This window comes from Camelus bactrianus, chromosome 16 (genome assembly GCF_048773025.1).
Source record: "Camelus bactrianus isolate YW-2024 breed Bactrian camel chromosome 16, ASM4877302v1, whole genome shotgun sequence".
NCBI classification, from domain to species: Eukaryota; Metazoa; Chordata; class Mammalia; order Artiodactyla; family Camelidae; genus Camelus; species Camelus bactrianus.
In genome coordinates, this window is record NC_133554.1 from 35024443 (window position 1) to 35050984 (window position 26542).

General features: G+C 46.7%; 1 protein-coding gene and 1 non-coding gene across 2 annotated transcripts in view; one reads left to right on the plus strand and one right to left on the minus strand.

Annotated features, from left to right (window-relative positions):
• Positions 1-26542, plus strand: part of CCT6B (chaperonin containing TCP1 subunit 6B) — a 254898-nt gene that overhangs the window by 198248 nt on the left and 30108 nt on the right. The gene's annotated exons all lie outside the window — the stretch shown is intronic.
• LOC123612957 (small nucleolar RNA SNORA70) lies at positions 25313-25442 on the minus strand. Its single transcript, XR_006720259.1, has one exon. It is a non-coding gene; the product is annotated as a small nucleolar RNA SNORA70 (small nucleolar RNA).

Sequence of the window (26542 nt, forward strand, 5' to 3'; positions counted from 1 at the left end):
GTCCTCCCAGGCCCCATGTCTTCCCGCCCTGTCTCTCTAATGCGGTGCTCCTGCCACCAGCACACACCCCAGTCACAGTGCCCGTTCGAAGCAAGCCCCAAAGGTCAGATTTGGCGACAAAGTCATTTTGGGAAATTTCCATTTCCTGGTAAACATTTATTCAGAAACACTGTGATTGAGGCACTGACAGGGAGCCCGGTTCCAGGAACCAGGCGGAGGTGGATGATGGGGCTGTAGATACAGAGCGGCTCATGGAGAAGGATTCTTGACCCAGGGGCTGCTCCAGGAGCTGGGTGCCCTCTTCCCCTCAGCAGCTGCCGGCCCCTGAACTGGGCGTGGCAGGTGAGGAGGAACAAACAGGCTTCAGAGCCAGGCTGCCCCAGTGTGAATCCCAACTCTATCCCTCACGAGCTGTGTGGCCTCAGGAGATGAAGTTCACCTCTCTGAACCTCAGTGTCCTCACCTGCAAGGTGGGGACGGCCGCAGTTCTCTGAGCACATAGAAGTGCTGGTACCATGGGGCAAAACATTGGAATTCTCCTAGCAGAGAGCCTGATTCATAGTGAGTGCTTGATAAATACTTGTTTCTTTCTTCTATTGTGATATATTTATTGAAATTCAATTAAAAGCAATTTATTGTGTCTGATACTGAGGACCCAACAAGGAATAAGATCCAGTTCTTCCTCTTCAGGACTTCACAGTCTAGTGGGAGGAGCCTCCCCGCTCTCTCCCCTTCCTCCCTCCTCCCTCCCACCCTTCCTGCTTCACTGAGGGGCTGCAGGTGCGGATGGGGAAGACCCGCGGAAACCGAGGAGGGCTCAAGCTGGCCGTGGTTTAAAAGAGGATGTTATAAGGCCCAGGGGTTATAAGCTGATAGTCCCTGTGTCTCTAATTCCCAGTCCTTGTCTTCTCTTAACTTCTCAGTTGAGTGATGTCCCTTTCTTTGGCTGTGGTCCAAATCCCTTCTGTTTTGAGCCCAGCTGGAAATGGGTAAAATCCTGGGCTTATGGGAAACCTGAAACAGCTGAATCTCGCTCCCAGCACAGAGTTTCATCGCCATCATCCCTCCCGCCATTCGGAACCGTCGTCCCTTTATTTCCTCAACGAGCGGAACTCAAGGTCAGTTTAAAAGAAAAAAGATTTTTAAAAAGAAGAAGAGCAGGTCAGGCTGTCCAGGCAGCCTCTGAGTCGGTCTGGAGCTGGTCGTGGCTAGGGCTGCAGACACTGCCTGTCTTGTCCTTTGGAAAGCCGGGGGAGGCGGCTGGCAGGCAACCTGGCCCAGGGGCCCCCGGAAGCCTTGAGCAAGTAACTCCTTAGTGGCCCTCCATTTCCTCATCTGTGAAACTCAGGGAGGATGATGTCACTGGGCTCTCACTGGCCAAAACCCCTCCCACCCCCTTTCCCATTCATTGCAGCTCCAGCTCCACCAGAGAGCTCAGGGTCCTCCTTGTTCTGAAGAAAGGGGCTAAGGAAACTGGGGTGACTCCCTCCTAGAGGGGCTGTGGGGTCTCCAAGAGCCAGAGAGCAAGGTCTCCTAGGCTCCTGAACACCTGGGCTTCCTACCCCGAATCCAAGGTGTGTACCTGGGTTTTCCTGAAACAGAAAGATGGGATGGCATACATCACATGAGCATTGCCCCTCATGCTGGCGTTCTCTCCGGAGGCGCAGCTCTTGTTCTGGTGACGTTGTATTTGCTTGGACTGTCTGGGTGGTCCCTTTTGGGAATGGCCATTAGAGCTACCAGGAGATCCAGTTCCCAGGAGGAACTGACAAAGGCAGTGTTCCTCACACTAGACTTGGCTAGTTCTTCAAATCACACCCTGCTCCCCATGGGATGAGGGCTGCAGAGATGAGCCAGTGGGGCTATAAGCCACACACGGTGCCGTGGAAGAGGCCTTCCCCTCCCTCCCAGTCTTTCCATGGCTTCTGCCCTGATCCAGTGACCCACCTGATACTCCCCTTGCCTCTACCCTCGGCCTCTTCAGGTGTCCTCCTTTCCTCCCCAGGGCTCTCCCCGTCCTCAGAATGACATCCAAACCCTCACTCGGCATTCAAGGCCATTCACCACCTACCCTATGCCCACCTTTTCAGCAACTGGGCTCTCCACTCCCGCTTTCCTAGTACCCACTCCAGGTGCACCTGCCTCCTTCTCATTCTGCAAGTACAACTTGATGTTTCATGCTTACCTCTGCGCCTCCACATAGGCTGTTCCCTGCCTGGAACACCTTTCTCTCCCAGGCCAGTGTCTTAATCCAATTTGAGCTCAGGTGTTACTGCATCAGGACAAGCTTCCCCCCAAGGCTGCTCTTGCTTCCACCCAGCACAGGTCACAGTGTCACCGTCATCCCTCTCTGGGCTTTTACAACCCCCTGTGTGTGTCTGTGAGGCACACAAGGGAAGAATTGTTATTATTTTTATTAAATCTTGTATCCCCAGGACCTAGAACAAAGCTTGGCAAAGTGTGTATCAACTAATAATTGCTGGGGTCAGTTGAGGGTGCAGGCTGCCTGGAATCTACCAGGATGAAGAGGAATTGATAATTAGCGTGCTTATCGAGTGTTTACTATGTGCCAGGCTCTTTAATACATATCATGAGTTTATGCTCAAAAGCAGACTTACATTTATTCCTCACAATAACCAGGAGAGGCAGGTCCTTCTATTGTCCCTCTTTTATGTGGATGAGGAAACTGTGGCATAAGGAGATGGCAACATTTGTGACAGAGCTTAGCGATCAGCCAGGGCTGTCTGCTCCAGAGCCTAAACTCTTAACTTGGCTCTGGGCTACCCTTCTCTGTGCTGAGCAGCAACTGTGAGGCCCAGAGTGGTCCTGATGACCCTCTGCCCTTGTCTCTTTACACAGTGGGTGCGGAGCTGCCTGCGGGGCTTCCCCAATCCCGCTGGAGGGCTGCCTCTCTCGCCTGGTTTCTCCTCTCTTTGTTTCCTCCTCAGAAAGAGGGGAAGGGGCTCCCTCTGGTCGGACCCTGCCCATCCTCAGCACTGTTTCCAGGCAACCTGTTTCCTGGGCAGTACCCCCTGGTGCAGTTGTGTTGCCATGGTGACCACAGTGGTACAGGTGCATCCTTAAGATGGTGAAGGAAGCAGCTCCAGTTCCTAACTGGCCCTCAGTCCCCCTCCAAGAGAGACCCAGGTGTGTGCAGACAGGTCCTCTGACATGCAAAGCTCACCAGGCATTGCCTGGCAAGGAGAAGGTTATATCTCTGGTAGAAGTTGGGGGGCAAGACTGAAAGAGGGGAGGAGGGAGGGAACAAGGCCTTGAGTCTGGTTCACTTGAGAACAAAACATTCCCATTGAAATTTCTGGCTTTAGAATCCATGGTACCTGAGCATCAGCATCTGACCTCTGACTGCATCTTCCTAGAGCAAAGAAGAGATGGGGACTTCGTATTCTTCAGAGGAGGAGTCTTTTCTTTTCCTTCTTAACTTGAAAAGTGTATTAGAAATACCTGCTGCAAGGTAAAAATCACCTCTGTCCCACTACACAGAATATATGCTGGAGATTTTCCGTATCAGCAAGTATCGCTCTATCTTATGTTGCTGAGAAGGGGCTTAAGAGCAGAAGAAAAGGAGGCCTGGAGTGGGGCAATCCTGAGAGGCTGTCTGGAGGAGGGGGCGACTCACTGACTTACACGAACGGAGCAGGGAGGTGGCTACAAGCAATAGGAAACAGCACTTGTTGTAACTACAGCACGCCAGGTGTTACTCCCATCATCTCATTTACTTCTCACACAATCCGCAAAGACGATTTGATCCCTCCCACGTTTACAGATGCAGAAGTGAGGCCCAAGCTCCCAATGCCAGGTTGTGGGGAGAAACTGTCTTGATCTCAGGCTGGCGCCCGCCAGACCCATGAGGTTTCCCCCAACTCCCTGTAGGCAAGCTGTCCAGCCCCGGCATGCAGGACCTCGGAGAGTCCCCTCCGTTTTCCCCAGCACCCGGCCACTCCATGGCAGTCAGAGCCAGGTGGAGCTCTGTCCTCCACAGAGCACTTTGGAATTCATAAAAACGGTAATTTATTGAACAAGCCTTTGGAGAAGGGAAGTAATGAAAACTGCAATATAAATTACGAGGCTATTGGTGTTATATGGCTGGAGGTAATGCTGTTAGTCCCCAGAAGGATACAGGGAGCCTCCCCCGACTCCACCCTCCTTGGCCGAGTGTCCGCTCCTGGGAGCCTCAATGAGTGAAAGGTCTGTGTGTCCACGAGGCAGACCGACCTTCGCCTGGGTTTAGCTGGGGGACTCAGTGGGGGGCTGTATGCCCTCCCTGAGCCTCAGTTTCCTCACCACTGCAGTGGCGAGAACAGTGACACCTGGGGGACCGCGTGGTGTTGGTCATCGGACGAGGGCTACGTGTGTTGGGCTGTGAGTCTATTAGGGTTATTACCACGACCGTATTTCCTCAGTTGGAAGACCCTCCCTCCTGTTATTTTTCTAACATTTTAATTTTGCCATCATGATGCATCTTACATGTGATGTAATGTAGGTCTCCTTTTGCCCCTGAAAAGCTATGAATTTGTCTTTAACTTAAAATCAATGGCATCTTAGACTTGAAGAAATATTACATTACATTATTATTGTTGTCATTTATTGTCATTAGTATTTTGAAGACCTGGACACCCCTACCTATTCCTCACCTTAAAAAGGAAAAGAACTCCTGAAAGAGGGAGGAGCTAGGAGGCTGTGTGACCCTGAGCCCACGGATTGTTGTCTAGAGTGGCCAACAGTCTGTTTATTTCTGAACCCTAGGGTGTAGGACCTTTGTTACTAAAATGGGGAAAGTACTGGCAAACCCTGGGGGTGGCTGGTCATTGCTGGGGGGGTTGACTCAGGGCCCCAACCTGTTTCCTCCATCCACTGGGGTTAACAGCCACAAGGCAGGTGTGATAATTTATCAAAGTCAAGCAGGTTCCTTGCCACCCAGGATCCCTCTGACGAGTGTCCTAGGGCAGCCACAAGATCTTAACCTGAACAACCCAGATGGCAGGGACTGTTAGCATGAACCCCAAGCCTCTGGGGGTGGCTTGTCCTCTTATCGGGTGACCCAGTTCCAACATGGACCAAGGAGCTGGCCAGAGTCCCTCCTTGCATTTGTGGGATTTCATTCTCCTCTCCCGGAGGCAGAAAGGACACATTTCAAGTTACAGATGGAAGAAACGAGCCCCAGAGAAGGCAAAGACCTTCCACACAGCACCTCCACACCAGGCCCAGAAGGAATGCGATGTGGAAGGCAGGCCACTCCTTTCCTCTGGAAGGCCCTGCCCCAGCATTCCACATTTGGTTACTCCATGGGAAGCAGGGGTAGAGATGAGGGAGGGGGTGGTACCAGAGGAGGCCTGGGGCCTGGCTACTCTCTGCTGGTTTTCCAAGTGGAAAGTGAGCTGGGACTTAGATCCTACTTTGGCCTTTTGCTGTGTGACCTTGGGTCAATCACACACCCTCTCTGGGTCTCAGTTTTCACATTTGTAAAGTGAAGAATTGGAGTTAATAAAATGGTTTCTAAACTTACCTACAAATTAGAACTAAAGGTTAAATACAGATCCCTGGGCCCCACCGCAGCCAGGCCTGGCGTCTCTGGGAGAGGGCGCAGGAATCTTTGTGTTGAATCAACTTCCCAGAAGGGCAGGCAGGGCTTGGCTTCAGAATAACTAAGGTTTTGTCTCTTAGCTAGGTGACCTTGGGCAAGGAACTTAACCTCTGTGAGTTTTAGTTTCCTCATCTATAACAAAGGGGGTACTAATTCCGTGTAAAGGCCTTTGAGAGGATTAAATTACATGGCCATTGAAGAAAGACTCCTATTTCCCTCTCCAACCACACATCTTATATGTGAGGAGGGCGGAGGATCCTTTAGGGACTGAAATACATTCCTTCATTCTGGAATGTGCCTCTTAATCAACTTAATGGGCCTCTGGCTCAGCAGGGGCCTCAGAAGGCAGGAGAGATGGAGATGGTAGCTGAGGCTGAGGACTGCAGCATGTGGGCAGGGGGCCGGCAGAGCTGGGCTGCAGCTGACCAAAGGGAGCCTGAGGAGGGTCCCAGTGGAAGCCTGGAAGCTTGACAGGCAGTTAAGAGATTCATCATTTTTCCTCCTAACTCTCTCCCCAGCCCAGAGCCTGGCCCCTCTGTGATTTGGTAGTGGCGAGATTTCATCCTGGAAATTGGGAGCACCTGACCATTGGCTTCTGCTTTCTGACCCCGACACAGCTTAGCAGCCTCTGGAATCCAGCGTGCTGGGCTGGAGAGAAGTTGGGGAAGCCCACTAGAGGTGTGTCAGGGGTCAAGGTCACTGGGGTGGCTCTCAGTGGTGACTCTCTGATGCCACCAATCAGTGGGGCTCCAGAAATCTCCTGGCAGGGAGCCGCATGGGTTCTCAGCATAAGGAGTCTCTTGGCTCCCGGCTTACCTTTCCAGCAGGTTACTTCTTAAAGGTGGCTTCATTCTCAGCCTCAACCTTCCCATATGTAAAGTAGAAACTCTGCTACCACTCTCCCAGCGCAAGGCAGCTGTACACCTTGCTGACTTGTGATCTGCCGCTCAGTGCCTTCTCCCAGGTGGTGAGGGATTCTCAGAGGCAGAGGGTGAGGAGGCCAGGGTGGCAGGGTTGGGGCAATGTGGGCAGAGGTGGAAGCCAGAAGACCGAGTTCTTCCCAGGTGGCTGGGCAGTTTCCCAGGTGGCTGGGCAGTGTCCCAGCTCCCAGGCCTGTGCAGGGATGACCCCGAGGGCCCTTCCCATATGTAGAAGCTGAGGAATACAAGGGAGAGGGCAATTTGCATGTGTTTTACATGTGCTTTGCATTTGACAATATGCCTCAAAGTCTGTTCTCAGGCAGCCTTGGAGCAAGCAGAGCACTTATTCACCTTGATCTGTTGTGTCATAGCTTGAAGGGCACCTGGGCCAGTCGTTTTGGGGAACAAACACCAAAGGGGCCAGAGGGTTTTCCCCAAAGCCACACAGTGGATGAGGGGCCGGGAGAGAACAAAAACCTAGGTCTCTGGTTCCTAGTCCTGTATGCCTTTTCTACAATATAAGTGATGATGATGATGATGATGATGGTGGTGGTGGTGGTGATGATGGTGATGGTGATGGTGATGATAAAAATAGCAACACGAACACTTTCCCGGAAGTTGCGGAATTCTGGGCACAGCTCTTAAGTGCTTTATACACATTGACTCATCCAGTCCTTACGCTAAGCCTATGAGGTAGGTGTCATGATTTTTTTCTGTTTGATTTTTGAGGACACTGAAGAACAGAAAGGTTAGGTGACTTTCCCAAGGCCACAGAGCTACATGTGGCAGACCTGGGCAGTGAGACCCAGAGTGCACGCCCTTATCCACCACATCCTTCAATGCAAAGTCACAGTGGAGTAAACTAAGGGTTACTCCTTGCCTTGGGGTCTGGCCCTGGTCCCCCAGTTTCCAAGCTCCCCACCTCCAGTTCCCAGCACCGACCTCTGGGTGGGGGTCAGGGTCCAGAGATGATTAAAGGTTGATTGCCTTGAGAACGTTCTTTGTCTCCCAGGTGTCAAGCCCAGAACAGCTCTGGAGACAATTGCAGCAGGAGTCGCGTATGTTAATCTCCCGTCCGTTAATTTATTTTATTTTCCATCCTTAGAATTAGGACGAGCCTCTTGAACTCAATATGCAAATGTATGCAAAGCAAGATGAACAGGCATCTTTAAAACCCTGACACTTTTTTTTCCTCCTTTGCATTAGTGGAATTGCAATCCTCCCCGGTCTGTGGGTGGAGGGGTGGCAACAGCGGGCAGATAGATGTAGGAAAGGGGGTCCTGTGTCATTTTCTAAAGCAAATTTCTGTTCACTGGCTCATCTGTCCCTCCCAGGAGCCCTCGGTCGTGGGTGTTGCTATTAATATCCCCATTTTACTTCCGAGGCCAATGAGGCTCGAAGGAGTGAAGTTATGTGCTCAAGATCACATAAGAAGGAAGGGCTGGACCTTACACTTGGAACTTTTCCCTCCAAATCCCATTTTCTTTACTCTGCCCTGCACACACACCTGCTCCTGCCCACAGCCTCACCACCCAACTTCCTTTCTGGCCCTAGTGTGACGGGGGAACTGCCACTCGGGTGGCCTGGTGGGGGCCGAGCTGGGCCAGTGGCTCTTGGAAAGGTGGCCTGTGGAGAAGGACTTTTGAGGCCTGTATCTGCACAGCAGCATCCACTACCCTCCCAGCAGCCCTTCCTGTGGTTGGCCTTTTGTTGACCAGGAGATGGAGGGAGGCCCCGACTACTGCCCCCTTCCTCCTCTTGTTCCCCCGCAGGGCCTAGTGGAGCGAGTTATTGCTCTCCAGGTGTTCAGTGATCTCTCAGATCAGAGGCCTTGACCTAATTGCTAGGAAAGCCTTCCTCAGCTCCCCAGGAAACAAAGCCTGACAGATTTCCCAGCAGCAGTCATGTTGCTGGAGGGGGCAATAAAGAAAGAGAGGATGACAAAGAGGAGGAGAGGCAGAGTGAGAGACACACAGAGAGACAGCGACAGAGAGAGGGAGACACAGAGAGAGAGACAGAGAGAGGTTAGTAACAGTAACAGGACGTCCGGTCTGTAGAAGGGAGGACCCTTCTACCCTCCTTGCCTGTACTCCTCCTGCTCTCCCCCACTTAGTTCACCAGGAACCCCTGATTCAAAGCCAGCATCCTGAACAATGAGGACAGAGCAGTAGAAGGATTTGGGGACTGGGATGGGGCAGAGAGCTCCTGGGGAGGGCGTGGAGATGCAGAGGAAGATGGGCTAGGCCCCCTGGGCAGAGGCAGAAAGCATCAGAGAATCTGAAGACAAGATTGTTGGACACACATTAATAAGGGGGGGCTAGGGTAATGTTTCTACATTCCTTAGATCAGTCCCCGATGGGTTCTTTCAGACTCTAATTCCTGAAGTTGGAGTATCATCCAGGCTGTTTCCCTTCCTGGACGGCCCCATGCCTGGCTCATAGCCCTCCCCTGTCTTTAGAGACCTGTGTAGTCAGGACGCCGAGGACCAGGACAGAGGTCATGTAGACAGAGCACAGCTGCCTCCCTGGGCACCTCACACCGGGTCTCTGCACCTGTGGAGTATGCTCTAGGCTGCAGCCTGTTGCTCGGGGAATCACGGCCAGGCAGAAAGCTAGGCTGCAGCCTGGTGTTGAGGGAGAGGTGCCCACCATCTGTTCTGTGAAGAAACAGATACCATTGGCTCATTCAAGTCAAACAGCCTGGATGAAAACAGGTTCCCCCAGAATCCCAGCACCAAAGCCAGCTTCTCATCCGGTGTCCTGGGCAGAGGGACCGCACCAGGTTACCCACCCCCCTGCCGCTTTCCTGCCACCCCCCTTCCCTTCACCAAATTATTCTCCACGTCAGGTTTTATTGGGAAAGAGTGGGAAGGAGTTTGAAAAATAAACATTTTAATGATAAATCAATAAATAAGGGAGCAGGCCGCTCTTTTCCCCTTCAGTTTTTTAAAGGAAAAATTAATTTTCCCTTTGCCTAAGTACCTGTCACCTTAAATTAATGTCTCTGTGAGCGAAAATGATGGAGAAGTTGGGTCATTAGGCAAATTTTAATTAGAGGCTCAGATGTCCTTTACTAATAAGATGTTACATATATTTCATTCTGTTCTTGCCTCCTGACTGCCAGGACATCTTTGCAACACAACCGAGGCCCCTGGGGGACCAAGGAGACGGGGCCTTAGGGAGATTGGGTCGGGGCAAGGGAGGGCAATGGTGGGTGGTTTTTGTTTTTTTTTTCCATGCAGGGGGCTGGGCAGGGGAAGGGGGTTGTGAGGAAAGGTATTTCTGCATTTTCCCCAGGAAGGGATTCTCTCTAGGGCCCAAACCAGCTTCCTCTCTCCTGGTGTGTGTGTGTGTGTGTGTGTGTGTGTCCTTTTGTGCCAAGGGCCAGTGCAGCAGCGATAGCAGAGCAGCTTAAGAGGTTGGTTCTGAAGCCAGACTACTCAATATTCACATTTAGGCTCTAATTGTATGTCTTCAATAGTTACTCAACGTCTCTGTGCCTCAGTTTCCTTACTTAAAAAATGGGGATAGTGGGTACCCACCTCCTAAGGGTGCTGAAAGGGTTCAACCTGAGTTAATAAACCCCTTAGAATGGCAACTTGTGGCCAACAGCCCCACTGCCTAAGGATGGTGCTACCTGCTACCTGCTTGGAAGCAATAGGTCTGGATTTGACTCCTGGCTCTGCCACTGTCTAGCTGGCGAGGTCCCTCTCCCCTGGGCTCCTAGATCTGCAATAAGGGTGCTACCCTGCCGTCAGGTTGTATTGATGCAGGACAGGCATCTGGAGATAAAGTTTATAGTCCGAGTAAGCCCTCAATGTTGGCCATACGCTCCCATATGCTGGTGAGGGCGTGTGTGCCGTGGCATGTGTGTGTGGTGGGAACAGTGGATTTGGACTCAGAAGACATGGCTTTGAGCCGTGTATCTGCCGCTTCCAGCCTAGATGATGCTGGTTGAGCCTTTTTAGGTTTGCCATCTGCCAAGAGGCTTAGAGATGAGAGCTGGGACTCAGGATGTTCCTCCCTGGGTGGGACAAGACTCAGAGGGGACACACAGCACATGATGGGAAGCACTGGCCATGAGTCAGGAGGTGTGTCTGCTCACACCCACCTGCTTACTTGCGGGCAGTGCCCATCAACGTGCTTGGCAGAGTGCAGCTCACAGCAAACCTCCAAGCAGGTGCACACATCTGCCTGGGGCTGGTTGGGGAGAGGATCTTCAAAAGGCTCCCCCACAACCCCTAGGGCACAAGCCCCTCTGTGCTCTTCCCCGTCAAGTGCTCCTCTGGCTCTGCAGATGGGCATCATTTCTGCTGGTCCCATGCAGGCCACACTGCAAGCACAGAGCTCAAGGGTCCCTCTCAGGGCCCAGTGGTGATCAGGGGCCCGGCAGACACAGAAATTTAGCTTATCCCACCCCATCTCTGCCCAGATCGAATGTGCTCAGACTCAAGGCTAGGATATGACCCAGCAAAAGTTTCTCTTCCCTTGTGTGGGAACCCAGGCCTGGGGGAGCCCTGTATTCCTCTGGGAACATGATTTCCCATTTCTGGGCTTTAATTCCCTCTGGAGGCCATTCAACATGGGGCAGGAGGACACACTGACTGTGAGCCTCACCTGAGTATTCCTGCGCCCCCGGCAGTGTTGGGGGAAGAAATGGAGAGTGGAAAACGCACAAGGTCTGAGAATGTGTATGAAAGGGAACTCATGCATATTAAGCACCTGCTGTGTTCCAGGCACCGTGTGCAACACTTTAAATATGCTGACCCATCAATCTTTTAATGACCGCAGAGGCACTGTCATTGTCACCTTTTGCAGATGGGAACATCGAGGTTAGGTAATTTTCCTAATGTCACATAGCTAGTAAGCTGACATTTAAATCTAGGTCTCTCTGGATTTTCATTCTTTCCTTTGTAGATAAGAGTGGGGCTAGTGGCAGGGCCTTGGGGAGGGTCGGAAAGTCCCGCAGCCTCTGTAGGAAGGAGCGCCTGTGACTCAGAGGCCGTAGAGTTCTGAGCAGCTGTGTGCCTTCAGATGAGATCCTTCCCCTCTCAGGGCCTCTATCTCCCTCCTCCTGGTGCACTGAATTGAATGAGCTCTGGCAGCTTCCCCTGAGGCCAGGTTTGGAGGATTCCCTGGAGAAAAGAAATACTGCAGAGGGTTAAGGGGCTGGTGTGGGGCTGGGGCTGTGTTGAAGCTGTCACTCTCCCTGACTCATTGGCCCCAAGTTCATCTTTGGGGCACGGAGGTGCAGTCCCAGGGCAGAGCCATCACTGGGGCCATTACTCATCACGGCAACACCTCGGCTGCCGCTGTCTCGCTGGACCCAGCTTCCCTTGGAAAGGAATGGAAATTGCACTCATTTTCCAGGAACAAAGAGGCCAGCTCACTGACCTTGCTGGGTTCCTCCCTCCTTGTTCTGCTCCCTGCCTCCGCTTGGTGGTATAAGAACTTCTGCTACCCCTCAGAGATGGGTGGAAAGACAAAAAAGAATGAAGCAGGGATATGGAGAGCTCAGAAGGGACTCAAGAACTCTCCTTCCCTAACTTACTCTGCGGGAGTTGGGGGCACTTAGATGGTGGCAGAGGCCCTGCAGGCCATTGGGAAGAACAAATTTGCTGAGGGGGTTGAGGAGGAGCTGGGGGAGGACTGTTGGTGCAGAGGAAAATTCACTTCTTTGATCATCTGTTATGTATGAAGCTCTTCCACACGTGCTATCTCATTAAATCCCCACAATCTCTATCATCACTGAGGAAACAGGCTCAGAGAGGTTAAGTGATTTGCCCAAGAACCCAGCTTCTCAGGTGGCAGAGTCAGAATTTAGATACCAGCCCTGTCTGACTCAGAGCCTTTTCCACTTTACCATGGTGCCTCTCTGTGACTCAGGAGTTGGAAGTTCTGAGTTTCAGAGATGTATGTCAATGCCAAATTGCCATGTGAATTTCTTTGGGCCTTTATTTTCCCATCTGTAAAATAAGAAGATTTGATTAGATGATTTGCAAAGTTCCTTTTAGTGCTGTCTTTCTGCACTTCAGAGGTGAGAGTTTGGGGGCTCCCTCCCCAACCCAAATTAAGAACCATAGAAAGCTTGGAGGGATATCAGGGTATCAGTAGTGAATCAGAGTGAAGACTTCTTGCCTCTCAGGACTTCGTCATTACCCCCTTCAGACACTGCGTCCTTTGGCAATTGGTGCTAGCTCTGCAGACATATGACTGCTACCAGGAAGAGGGCAGAGACACAACCTAGACTCAGGGCTCCGAGGGGCAAGGAAACCCGAACAGTTTCTCTGTGGCACAATATCTTCTCTTTCCTTGACCCCTTCCTCCAAGCCACAGACCCCAATTAGCAGCTTAACACCAGAGTTCCCAGATGCTCTCCTGCCATTGGATGCACTGAATAATAAAGATGTCTTTGGGGCTGGGATGAGGAGGATGGGAGGGAAGATGTGAACCTGTATAAATGTAGTGAGAGAGATTTCAGACTCCTGAGTGTTGCACTTTCTTCACACTTTTAGGAAGGTGTCTGGTTCCTGAAGGGACTCCTGGCCTGAGTATAATTTTCTTGTAATTACCCATTCCTCTGAGCTTACACTGTCATCCTAAGTATTGAGGAGCAAGAGGAGGAGGCTGGGCTCTGCCTGAGTGAGGAGACCAGTCCCTGTCCTGTGGGGATATGAGCCCAAAGAGAGAGGCATAGCTCCCAATGGCTGCCTCCCATAGGGAATTCTTGGGCCAGTGGGGAAGATAGTATCCTTGTCTTAATGGGGGCATGTCTGAAGAAGTTAGATGGGCTGAAGGGGGAAAATATAAAGTTCAAATGCAGAAAGATGACTGAAGATGAGTATTCAACCTGATGTTGGGGGGAAGAGGAAGGTCTCTGACCTCACATGGGCTTTCTCTTGGAGAGAGATGTGTCATTCTCAGGGGACCCAGTAATACTGGTGTGTGTGTGTGTGTGTGTGTGTAATCTCATGCTCAGGTCAGGAACTCTCACTTTCTAAATTTGTTTGCCAGAGACTATCACAGAGAAACCTAGAAAAAAGATGTTCTTATCTCAATTCTTGTCATTTGGAGCAGAAAAGCTCAAATCGGGAATAACATATAAATATCGTGTCTCTTTCTACCAAGTTGAAGTTGTTGAACTTCGTAGTCTTTGTTGAGTTATGAGAAAAAGGTCTGGGAATCATAAGAGTATAATTGGTCACTCTATGACTTCAGAAGGGTCCTTCCTCCTCTCTGGGACTCAGTTTTCCCATCTGTAAAATGGTTAATTAAATTTAGAAAATCTCTCAGGTCTGTTCTAGCCCCTGACATTCTTGTTTTTGTTCTTGTTTTTTTCCCCCTTGTAGGTCTTCTCAACCAGCTTTCCTTCTGGAGGCATGATCCATGGTTCTGAAGATCTTGGGGCCGATGAGAATCTTCTATCTGGCCCAATTAGTCAAAATTTTTCCATTTGTCAGTCATTGAGGTTTGTGCAACAAGATCAGGGTGGAAGGAGCTTAGAGGACATTTACTTCAACCCTCTCACTTAATTGCGATGTCCACCACCTGATTGCATTGGTTAGAACTTCTATTGATGCTCATTCTCCCAAATATTCATGTATATGGAGGAAGGGGTCATGGAGACGAACTATGGGAACATGGAGCAGAAAAGGAACAGATTATTTATGTAAATGGCTCGCTCTTCTCTCCCATTGAGTGTGAGTGCTCTGTTCCATGGTGTGGCAATGATTCTTTCATCAATGACTGATATCCGTGACCTTATGATTTCCCCCCAAAATCTTAAGAACATGAGAATTGGTCTCAAAGAGCCTACTTTTCTCTCTAGTCCTGGCTTTAGATCAGGGTAAGAAATTGAACTTCAGTATTCTGAAGTCCAAAGGGCCTTTGCGTTTTTGGGTTTCTGAGGAGATGTTCAAAGTCTCATTGTGTATCTGAGAAGAATGAGACACAGACGGGAGGACAAAAGAGAACCCCCTACTCATTGCATCCTCATCATACTTTGGGTGTTTTACATTTAGTATTTCACTGAGTCCTCATGAGAATCCTGTGAAGAAGGATTGTTGTTATCATACATTTTACAGACGTGGAAACAGAAGTCCAGAGAGATTAAATACCTAGCCCTAACTCACCAGCTAGCAAGATCAGAGTTTCCAGTCCAGAACCCATACTTCTTCCACTCCAAAACAAATGACAAGTCCATGGGTAAGAACAGAATGGGCCCAAAAGCATCCCTTAGGGAGTCCTTTCAAATCATCTGTCTATAGCCCTCTCTTGGCTGTAGTAGGTAAAAATGCCAGATTTTCTCATAGAATGAGTCCATCTTTCTACCTTCTTTCGAGAGTGGAGCTAGGGTGGGGCTTCTCCCTCTTTTCCTTGCCCTCCAGATATCAAATATGTCTCTTGGGAGAGGTTTTTTTTTTTTTTTTTTTTTTTGGTCACACTAAGTGGCTTTGTGAAATTGAAAATGTTCAAACAACCTGCTCTGCTCCACGAGGGCTGTTTGGTGTCTCCCTAGAATACTAAATCTGCAGGTGGAGAGGCGTCCTGCTGGGACTAACTTTACTTATCCAACAGCTCCTGCTGATGCAATTCTCTCTCCACTTCTCACCTCTACATCATGGATAGGGATTATGTGAGTGGCAATGATGTGTTAGAGGGAGGAGTCCACAATGTGCTTAAAGGAAAACACTTTCTTTGACATGTTGGAAATGTGATAGAATTGTCAACATGACTTGAAACCAATTCCATCAATTATGAAACACAAGTTACAATTCTACAGCAGTGTAAAAACTTCTGAAATGTCATCAAGAAAAGAAATAAAAGCGAAAGAAAGTTGGACAGGAGTCACTGGAATCCTGGGGTTAGGGGGAAGCAATCAGGGCCAAGCAGTACAAGCATGAGTCAGCACCATGGACAGTGACAGAGCTCGCTCGCCGCCCTCCTCCCGTTGCTTTTGTTAGATGATGCTGTGCCTACGGCTAGGGTCAGGTCCTCCAACTGGCAGGCCTTCTTCTCCTGACCTGTTTATCTGACCCCTGTGTTCCCTTTGCCTTAGCCTGGGCATCTTCTGGGCCGTGAACAGCTGGCACTGCCCTGGCACACTTACAGGATGAACTCGCTACTTTCAATGCTTGGGCCTCCGACACAGAGGGCATCTGGGCTGCTCAGGCCTCCTTCCCACGGGGTAGGTGACCTTCTTCTTTGATGGAGGAGCAGGTGGGTTGGTTTGGCTCTAGCAAAGATTTTTTGCTGTGACAGGTGGCCTAGAGTGATTGGGCAGGCACCCTCTCCCTCCCCCCACATCCAGGAAACTCTGGCTGCAGGGTAGGTAGGAAGAGAAAATTAAAACTAAGGTTTAGTACAGAATTAAGGCCATAAAACCACAGGCTACAGCAATGCAACAGCTACAGCCATAAAGGAGCCCATTCAATCATAGAATAGGTGCTTTTATACATTAACTAGGAGCACTTACGTACAGGTAACAGAGAATAACTCCTGATCTTCTGTTTGTGGCAATAACTGGACTTTTATGGAGTTTTTGTGGCTGCTTAATTATGGTGAATGGACAAGGAAGTCTGGAATGGGGAAGGTCAGGGCATATAAAACTGTGGCCGAGGTCGAATTTCATGACCAAGAAAGCAAAATGTGGTCAAATTCAATTTGTCCATGTTTCTACCTCCAGGAAGGATAAACCTAGTGTCCACGTCAGATTGGTGATGCTCACTTTAGAATTTAGGAAGCAGGATATTTTGAAATATTCCTTAGAGTTCCCTTCCCCATCCCCCCCAAATCTTGATTCAGTGAGTCATGGCCACTGTCACATCTGGAACTCAGTTCTGGGTTGGTCTTTGATCTTAGGCTCCTCTCTTCCCATCTGTTAAAGGCTTTCAGGGCCTCTCATGATTTGTCCAGGTCATAGGGTAGAGGTGGATTTGTGGGTTAAGGCTCCTGCTGAGTTCTGAAAAAGGCAAAGAGGGGAAGTTGACAGCTATTTCTAACAACTAAAGGGCACAGTCTAAATTCTAAATCAACAAATATGCACTCAACAAAATTTTGTTGAGCTATAATGGTATGCCAGGCTTTGGACACAAGGGATATAAAGTGAATCCCTTCCTTCAGACAGTTTCCACTCTGGTAGTGGAATTGTGAAGGTAACAAATAAATTATAACGGGGGATGTGTAACAATAAAACCATTGTCATATTACTATCTGGAGGCTAATTCATGTATTACCTGTGGCTAAAATACTGGAATGTGTTTATCTCCCTGAAAAGGGCCTAGTAGAGGTGATTAGGTATATTGAGACCTCTTCTGTGAAGGAAGAATGTCTGTGATTCTGTGTTAGAGGGTCAGGTAAGCCCCTACCTATGCTCAACTGGAACAGCCCACCTCACCTTCTCCATCCTCATTCCTAGCTTCCTGATCCCAAGGTTAACTTCTTTCTGAAATGACACTCATCACCCTCTGCCCAAGCCCCTTCTGGGAAGTAAGCACCTCCAGGTCCAATGCCCCTTTTACCACAGTAATCTGATTACATGAAATGGAAGATTGACTACAGTTTTATTTTTGGCTCACGGCTATCTGTGGCTTCCTTCCATGCCCCTGTGTCCCATTAACTGAGAATTAGCCATTTATGCAAGGAACGAAAGTATCTCGGGGAAGATGTCAGGACTCCATGCAGTCTTCCCAAAGGAGGGGGTGCTTGATATGGGGCTTCAAAAGATGTAGAGATATGTAATTACCTGGATTTCACCTGTATGAGGGTGTGGAGTAGGTAGGTGATTTCCTGTGTTCCACCTCCCTCTTGTCTACTTTGGAGAGGCCCCTGGCCACAGAGGACCCTGAGCATCCTTCTGTCAGAATGGGCTGCAGCCCAACAGTCTGTAAATCGGCTCTTGTTTGCTCTTTCCAGAGGCAGGAAATGTCATCCCCTTCCCAGTCCCCCTCTCCCCTGCAAAAATTATTTCAGCAATCTGTACTGCCAGGAGTAATCTTAGTATGTTCACAAAATTTTATACCTGATGAGGCTTTCCACTTGGGTATACTCAAAGCCCTGTAGTATGAACAAGTTTGAAGGGACTGTCAGCTTCATTTCGTAGAGAAGGCACTTGGACCTTGGAGAAATTGCCTTAGACGGCAGAGCTGGGACCAGAACTGAAGTCTCTTGACTCCAAGGCAGGACCTTTTGTTTGGCTCTACCAGACTTGAAGCTCTACCTCAGCCTAACCTGAATTCTTATTGCTGCATGTGACTCTCCTTTCTTCTTTCTTGGTCTTTAAGAGGGTCCACAAGGGGAGATCCTCACATGCTTTGAAGTCTTCTGGGCTTAGCCCATATTCCCTGAGTAATCGCAATAGCTGGCATTTATTAAACACCGTCTGCAAGCATTGTTCTAAATGCCTCACACATATTAAAAGTTCTCACCACAGCTCTCTGAGGTGGGTACTGTTATTATCCTCATTTCACAGATGGGAAAATTGAGACACAGAGATGCTAACTAACTTACTCAAAGTTCCTCTGCTGGCAAATGGCAGATCAGGCAGCTGGTGCCAAAGGCTGTACTCTAACCACTAGCCCACACTGTCTCTCCTGTGGAAAGAGCACTGGAGCTTTAGGTTCAAGCTCTCATATACATTTACTTGCAATGTGACTTTGGACTAGTCACTTAATCCCCCAGGGACTCAGCTTCCTTTGTTGACAAATAACAACAGTAACCCACATTTTTATGGTGCTTTGCAGTTTACAAAGTGCTTTGTCAGGTACCCAATCATTTGATCCTCACAAATGTCAGTGAAGAAGATGACAATCTTGACTTTATGCACAAGAACACTCAGGGCTCCCGGGTCTGGCCAAGGTCATACAGCTCGTATGTGCTGAAGCGCGATCTGGAACCCAGGCCTTGGTGGTTTCCTTGACTTGGAATATGTGCATCTTGGACCAAATGCTCTCTAAGGATCCTGCCAGCCCAGGTCTTCTTGCTGGGAAATTGAGAATCTGGGGTGGTCTTAGTTTGGGCTGCTATGACAAATCACCATAGACGGGGTGGCTTATTAGCAACAGAAATTTATTTCTTACAGATTTGGAGGCTGAAAGTCCAAGATCAGGGTGTCAGCATGGTTGGATCCTGGTGAGAGCCCTCTTCTGGGTTGTAGACTGCTGACATCGCCTTGTATCCTCACATGGCGGAAGGAGGGGGAGAGAGATCTCTGGAGTCTCTTTTATAAGGGCAATAAATCCTTTATTGAGTTTCTACCCTCATGACTTAATTACCTCCTAAAGGTTCCACCTCCTAATGTCATCACACTGGGGACAGAATTTCAACATACGAATTTCAGAGTGGGGGACACAGATATTCAGCCCATGAAGGAGTGATAATGAGCTCTTATTTGGGGCCAGCCCTGGCTGGTGGTGGGTAGCATGTGCTCTGTATACTGCACTCAGTTGGCCATGTGAAGCTCTCCTTTGCAATCCCTCAGCAATCCTGAAGCTCAGTGGGGGCCTCCCACAGACCACCCTCCATGGTTTTAGGAAACAGCCATGAAACAACCTCTCTACCGACTGTCTTTTCCCCAGCCTGAGCAGCTCCGTCTCCCTTGCCCTTTAATCTTTTTCAGGTATCAACTCTGGGGATGGCCAAGAAATGTGTCTGAGCTGAGGTTCTGCCCCAAGAGAGGCAAAGGGAAAAAGGGCAAAAATATAAAATAAAGATTATGCAAAAGAATTACCCTGCATGTTTCTCCCATCTCCCTCATCTCTCCGTGTAAATTACCCTATTATTCTGCTCCCTTAGGACTCCTGATCGTCCTTATTTCTTCTTTTGAGCTAAAGTCATTCATGCAGTAAATTAGTTCTTTGCTTCGAAATAGCTCTGATTGTAGCAGTTGCTGCTACCACCAGCAGCAACACCACATCCCCCGGACAGTCTCCACAAAAAAAAAAAAAAAAAAAAAAAGGAGAAAAGAAAGAAAGAAAGAAAAAAAAACCAAAACCTTAACAACTCTCCCTTCCTCCCACTCTATTCACTCACATGCACAGGGAGACATGGGGTGCACATTTCCTTGGAAATGCTTTCTTATAAAGGCAAATGCAAGCTGAGAGGGATTGCAGATGAGTCCTAACCTAGTAACAACTCAGGCTGGGACAGGGAGAATTACAGTCATCAAGGCCATGGGTCAGCAGCCTGAAAATTTCCACTCTGTCCTCCCTCCTCAAAAACCAAGCCTTGGTTCACCAAGGGTTACTGGGGAAACCGTATTACACAGAGGTTAAGAACCCAGGTTTGAGGGGAGTCCTGGGTCCTGCCACTTTTTAGCTGTGCGACCTTGGGGGAAGTGTCTTAAACCTAAATATTTGAGTTTCCTCACTTCTGGCGTATCTCACTCCAGACTCATGTGTCCAGTTGCCTACTCAGCTTCTCTTCTTAGACATCTAATAAGCAAATCAAACGTAACATGTACCAGTACAAACTCTTGATCTTCCGCCTTCCAAATCTGCTCCTCCTACAGTCTCCCTATCTCTGTAAATGTCAACTCCATCAATCCTTTGCTCAGGTTAAAGTCCTCAGTGTCATCCTTGACTCTGCCCTTTCTCTCATGCTCTAATTCCATGCTGTCTGTACATCCTATTGAGATTATTTACAGAAATACAAATTACTTCTTACCATGTCCACTGCTATATCCTGGGTCAAGCCATCATCATTCCTCACCTGGTAATTTCAATAGCCTCCTAACTGGTTTCCACACTTCTCTCCTTGTCTCCAAAGTGGTATTTTAAAAACATAAGTCAGTTTCCATCTTGACCCTTCAAAACCTACCAATGGCTTTCCATCTTAGAGTAAAAGCCAAGGAGCTACACAATCTGCACCCCTCCCCTAATGTGGCTATGATTGTAGCTCATCCATGTTATAGCATATATCAGAACTTCATTCCTTTTTTTTTGTTTTTTTGTTTAAAAATTTTTTTGTAGGGGGAGGTAATTAGGTTTGTTTGTTTGTTTGTTTATTTATTTACTTTATTTGGTGGAGATACTGGGGATTGAACCCATGACCTCGTGCATGTTAAGCATGTGCTCTACCAGTGAGCTATACCCTTCCCCCAGAACTTCATTCCTTTTTATGGCTGAGTAATATTCCACTGTATATGTATACCACATTTTGTTTATCCATTCGCCTATTGATGACCATTTAAGTTGTTTCTACCTTTTAGCTATTGTGCATGTTATTGCAGTGAATACTGGCATAAAACTTTCTGAATCCTTGTTTCCAATTCTTTTGGGTATATACCTAGGAGTGGAATTGCTGGGTCATATGGTGATCCTATGTTTAGTTTTTGGTTTTTCAACCAGGAAACTGTTTTCCACAGAATCTGTACCATTTTACATTTCTACCACAAATGCACAAGAATTCTAATTTCTCCAAATTCTAACATTTGTTATTTTCCATTTATTATTATTATAACCATCTTTGTAGATATGAAGTGATATCTCACTGAGGTTTTGATATACATTTCCCTAATGATTAATGATGTTGAACATTTTTTCATGTGCTTATTGGCTATTTGTACATATTCCTTGGAGAAATATCTATTCAAGTCCTTTTTCCATTTTTGAAATTGGGTTGTTTGTCTTTTAGTTGTTGAGTGTAGGAATTCTTTATATATTCTGGATATTTAGCCCTTATCAAATGATTTGCAAATAATTTCTCCCATTCTGTAGGTTGTCTTTTCAACTTTTTGATAATGCCTTTTGATGCACAAAAGCTTTTAATTTTGATGAAGTCCAATTTATCTCTATTTTTCTTTAGTTTGTGCATTTGCTGTTGAATCTGTGAATCCATTCTCAAATTCATGATCATAAAGATTTTCCCTGTGTTTTTCTAAGATATTTATGATTTTAGTTCTTATATTTAAGTTATAAATCCATTTTGAATTAATATTTGTATTTGCTGTGAGGTAGGGATCCAATTTCATTTTTTTGCATGTGGAAATCCAGTTGTCTCAGAATCATACATTGAAAAGACTGTTCCTTCCCCATCGAATGAACTTGGCACTCTTGTCTAAAATCAGTTGGCCATGGATGTATGAGTTTATTTCTGGACTTTCAATTCTACTCCATTGGTCTATATGTCTATCCTTATGCCAATACCACACTCTTGATTACTGTGCCTTTGTAGTAAGTTTTGATATTGGGGAAATGTGAATCCTCTGACTTTGTTATTTTATCAAGATTGTTTTGGCTGGTCAGAATCCCTTATAATTTCATATGAATTTGATGATTGGCTTTTGCTTTTCTGCAAAAAAAAAAAAAAAAAAAAGGCTATTGGAATTTTGATAGGGATTTCTTTGAATCTATAGATCACTTTGAGTAGCATATGTATCTGGTCTCTCTATCCATGGACATGGGATATATTTCCACTTATTTATGTCATCTTTAATTTCCTTCAGCAGTATTTTGTGGTTTTCAGTGTATAAATCTTTATATCCTTAGTTAAATTTATTTCTGAATATTTTATCTTAGATGCTATTGTGAGTGGTACTGCTTTCTTAATTTCCCTTTCTACATTGCAGGTGTGTAAAAATACAACTGATTACTTTTTGGTTTTGATCTCATACCATACAACCTCACTGGATTTTAGGTCTAGTAGCTTTCTTGTTGATTATGTGGGATTTTCTGCATACAGAATCATGTCATCTATGAATAAAGATAGCTTTAATTCATGCTTTCCAACTTGGATGCCTTAGTTTTCTTTGTCTAAGTGCTCTGGTAGTACAATGGTGAGTAACAATGGTGAAAGTAGGTATCCTTGTCTTGTTCTAACACCTGCCTTTTGAGTTGTTTTGCTGCTCATTACTCTTTGCCTTGGTTTCAGTAAATTTGAAGGGATGGATGGGAGTATTACAAATTTCTCTAACTTATGTTGAGCCCAGAAAGGCACTCAAGTCTCTTAGCAGAAGGTAGGTGTTTTGTAGTGAAAAGATCTTTTACATTATCTAGTCTGGAAGCAACACAAGATGACATTTTGAAAAACTCTGATGTAGAAAATGGCAGATAAGTTCTCATGGCTCAGCCTGATGGCCCTCTCTCCATCTCACCCAGAATAATATAAATAAGCTGTGTTATCATGATAGAATCTGAGTCCTCCCTCAAATCTGGAAGTTAATCAGACTTATAGGGGTCAGAGATGTCTCTGTGTGTTGCAGAGTCTGGATTGGAGTATCTGGGGAAACTGGCTTGAAGGATGAGCAATAAACAGATCTTGTATCCCACATATTAACCAAGTTTGTTCCATTTTTCAACCAGGTGTCTACCGTAGTGTCCTATCATGTGACATCTTGAAAATGTGTAATCAGTTGCTAGGGAATTTACTCTTATGAGCAGGAATTATACTGTGCACCTGTGTGTGTGTGTGTGTGTGTGTGTGTGTGTGTGTGTTTGTGTGTGTGTGTGTGAGAGAGAGAGAGAGAGAGAATAAGATATGGGGGAGACATATTTTGGCTCTTCCCCTCTCTTCCCCTGCTTGTTCTTTTTCTTGGGGTCTCAGCACCACGCCTCACTCTCTGGCTCTCTGGGGACATCCCTCCCTTAGATCCTGTGGGCCCAGGTGTGCGGAGGCGGCTGTGCTTCCACCTGCCCAATGAGCTGTTGAGCTACATGACCTCCTGCCAATGCCTGGGGGTGACGTTGCCCAGCTACAGTTGCTGAGGGAACCTCAAGTTAGAATCTCTTCACTTTAGGGTGTGTAGAGTCTCAATCACTCCAGTGAATTAATGTTGGTTTCCCCTGGCTAAATGTGAAACCTGTATAAGTGAGTGTCTGCTTCTGGGATGATTGAAATTAGAGCATTCCTTGGATACTGTCAATCACCCCTCCCTCCCTCTCTGCTGAGTGCGCTCAGGCTGCAGAGCCCAAGTGGGAGTCATGAAGGAAATAAAGAGAAATGATCAGCAGGCCTCTTAGAAGCTGCTATCAGGTGGCAGAGAGGTCCTCTGGCCTGGTGGTGAAATTAGTCCCCACTCACAATAGAAGACACATAGCCCCTAGCCTAAGAAAGCTCCTGGTGTGATGGGGAAGATCTAGGTCCTGTTTGAAGTAAGCTTCTAGTCTGATGGGAGAATCTAGTCCCTGCCCTGGAGAACCTCTGGTCTGAAGGGGAAGGCACCCTCCACTGGAAGATGGAAAATGTAATGGAACCATCCTGTCCTCAGATATCCTATTGGATAGGATCAGGCTGGCTGGAGGTGACTGTTGACAAGAGAGCCTCTGGGACACATGCTGACTGGCTTGCTTACAAATGAAGGCTACGAACTCTAGCTAAACCCTCACTATCCTTGGGAAATTCTGACCACTCCTCCCTGCCCTCCTGTCAAGGCTATTCTAAGTTTTCTCTGTTCTCGACCAGCCCTGCAACCCCTCTCTTGACTCCTCTATTGAAATTTTAAACATATAGAAAATTGGATAGAATTTTGAGTACTCACAAGTGAGTACTCAGCATTTAGATTCTACAGTTGTCAACATTTTGCTGTATCTCTTCCATCAAACAGCTATCCACATATCTAGCCTTCAGTGCAGCTTATCTCTGGTATATTTTAAAGCAAGATGCAGACCATCAGTGTATTTCACTCCAAACACTTCAGCATGCATATCATTAAGTAGAATTCAATATTTACTTGTGGTTTTTTCGTGTGCATGCGTATGGGGGAAGGGATGTTAAATTTACATCAATGAAATGGTGAAATGTACACATTGTAAGTGTATTCTTCAAGATTTCACAAATGCTTACACATGTGAAATCCAAATCCCTATCAAGACATGGAACAGTTCTGTCACTTTCTCTCAGGAAGTCGACTCATTCCCCTTTCCAGTCAATCATCAGAAGCAATCCATTTTCATTTTTTTTAAAAAAACCTTTCTAGAATTTCACATAAATGGAATCATCACGTTTTGGGGATTCGTTCATTTTGTTGCATGTGTCAGCACTGTCTTTTCCTTTTTTACTACCAAGTAGTGGTTGCAATTGGTTTATCCATTTTCCTGTTCATGGACAGTTTATTTGGGGCTGTTTTCAATTAGGGGCTACTGTGAGTAAAGATACTATGAAGATTCTTGCACACGCCTTTTTGTGGACATGTATCTTCCCTTCTTTTGGGTAAATACCTGGAAGTGGAATTGCTGGGTCACAAGGTAGGCCTGCATTCAGTACACCTGCCTTACTGTGAAATGTCTGTTCAGATATTTGCCCTTCTCTTTACTAGGTTGATTGTGTTTTTATTATTGCATTGTAATTCTTTATATATACTTGATACAAGTCCTTTAACAGAATGTTTTGCAAATATTTCTCCTAGTCTGTGACTTGTTATCCATTTTTTTTTTTTTTGGACAGGAAGTTGGATTTACTGGTGGGTGTGAGTAAGGAGGGGGTGGTGCTGAAGCCCGCAAGAGTGTAGGGCTCACCGTTTGTCCACAGGGCTATGATTAAAGATGTATTTGACCCCACAGTCATTCAAGATGAGCCACTTTTCAGCTGCCATTTCTTCAAGTTCATCTTCATTAAATTTGGTAAGGCCCCACTTCTTAGAAACATGGATCTTCTGGTGACCAGGGAACTTGAACTTGGCCCTATGTAGGACCTCAATCCCATGCTCCTTGTTCTGCAGCTTGGTGCGATGGGCATGATGACTCGGGAAATATGGATTCTGGTCACTGGGCCCTGAGACGTTCTGAAGGCACCTGAATACCTATCTGGAGCCCAGACTGGGGACAACACGAGGTCAGACATAAATATCCACTGGAAAGGGTGGTCACCAACATCCCTAGGGCAACACATGCAAGTAACAGGCTGCAAACACTACCAAGGAGGCTGCTATTTGCAGCCATTGTACATCATCGTTTTCTTAACTGTGTTTTTGATGAGCAGGAGTTACAAATTTTTATGAAATTAAAATTATCATATTTTTCTTTAGTAATGATTACTTTTTGCCTCCTTGCTAAGAAAGGAGGTCATGAAGGTAGTCTATCTGCAGGTCATGAAGATATTCTCCTACATTTTATTCTAGAAGCTTTACAGTAGCTTTATGTTAGATCTATGATTCATCTCAAATCAAATTTTACCTACTGTGTGAGACAGGGGTCAATGTTCATTGTCTTCCATATTGAGAGCTGGTTGTTCCAGCCACACCTGTTGAAAAGACTGCTTTATCCTGAGAATTGCTTTAGTTCCTCCTTGAAAATCAAATGACCATTTAAATGTGGGTCTGTTTCTGGGCTCTCTATTCTGTTCCATGGAATTATATGTCTCTCTTCATACCGCCATACTGTCTTGATGCACATGTTTTATAGCAAGCCTTGAAATTAGGTGGTCTAAGTTCTCCAACATTGTTTTCCTTTGTTAAAATTACCTTGGATAGTCTAGATCATTTGCATCTCTATATACATTTCAGAATGAGCCTGTCAATTTCTACAAATAAAACTTGCTGGAAATTAGGATTGGGATTGTGTTGACTCTATAGATCAAACTGGAGAGAACTGACACTTGAATAACATTGAGTCTTCTCTTACAGGAACATTTATTTAAGACCTCTTTAACCTATCTCAGTTTTGTTTTTTGGGTTTTTTTTTTTTTTTGCTAATTTTCACTGTATAGGTCTTGCACACCTTTTGTTAAATTTATTCCTAAGTATTTTATGTTTTGCGGTCTTACTGTAAACGGAATTTTCAAAGATTTCATTGTCCAGTGGTTTGCTGCCACTATATGGGAATACAATTGATCTGTGAGTGCTGCTCTTTTATCCTGTGCCTTTGCTAAATTCATTTCTTAGTTCTAGTTGCTATTTTATAGGTTACTTGGGATTTTTCTGCATAAACAATCATGTCATTTGTGCAGAAAGTTTTAGTTCTTCCTTTCTGATTTCTGTGCCTTTTTCCCCTTTATCTTGCCTTACTGCCCTAGGTTTTAGCTAAATAAAATGTTAAATAGATGTGGTAAAAGTGGACAGCCTTGCTTTGTTCCTGATCTTAGGGAGAATA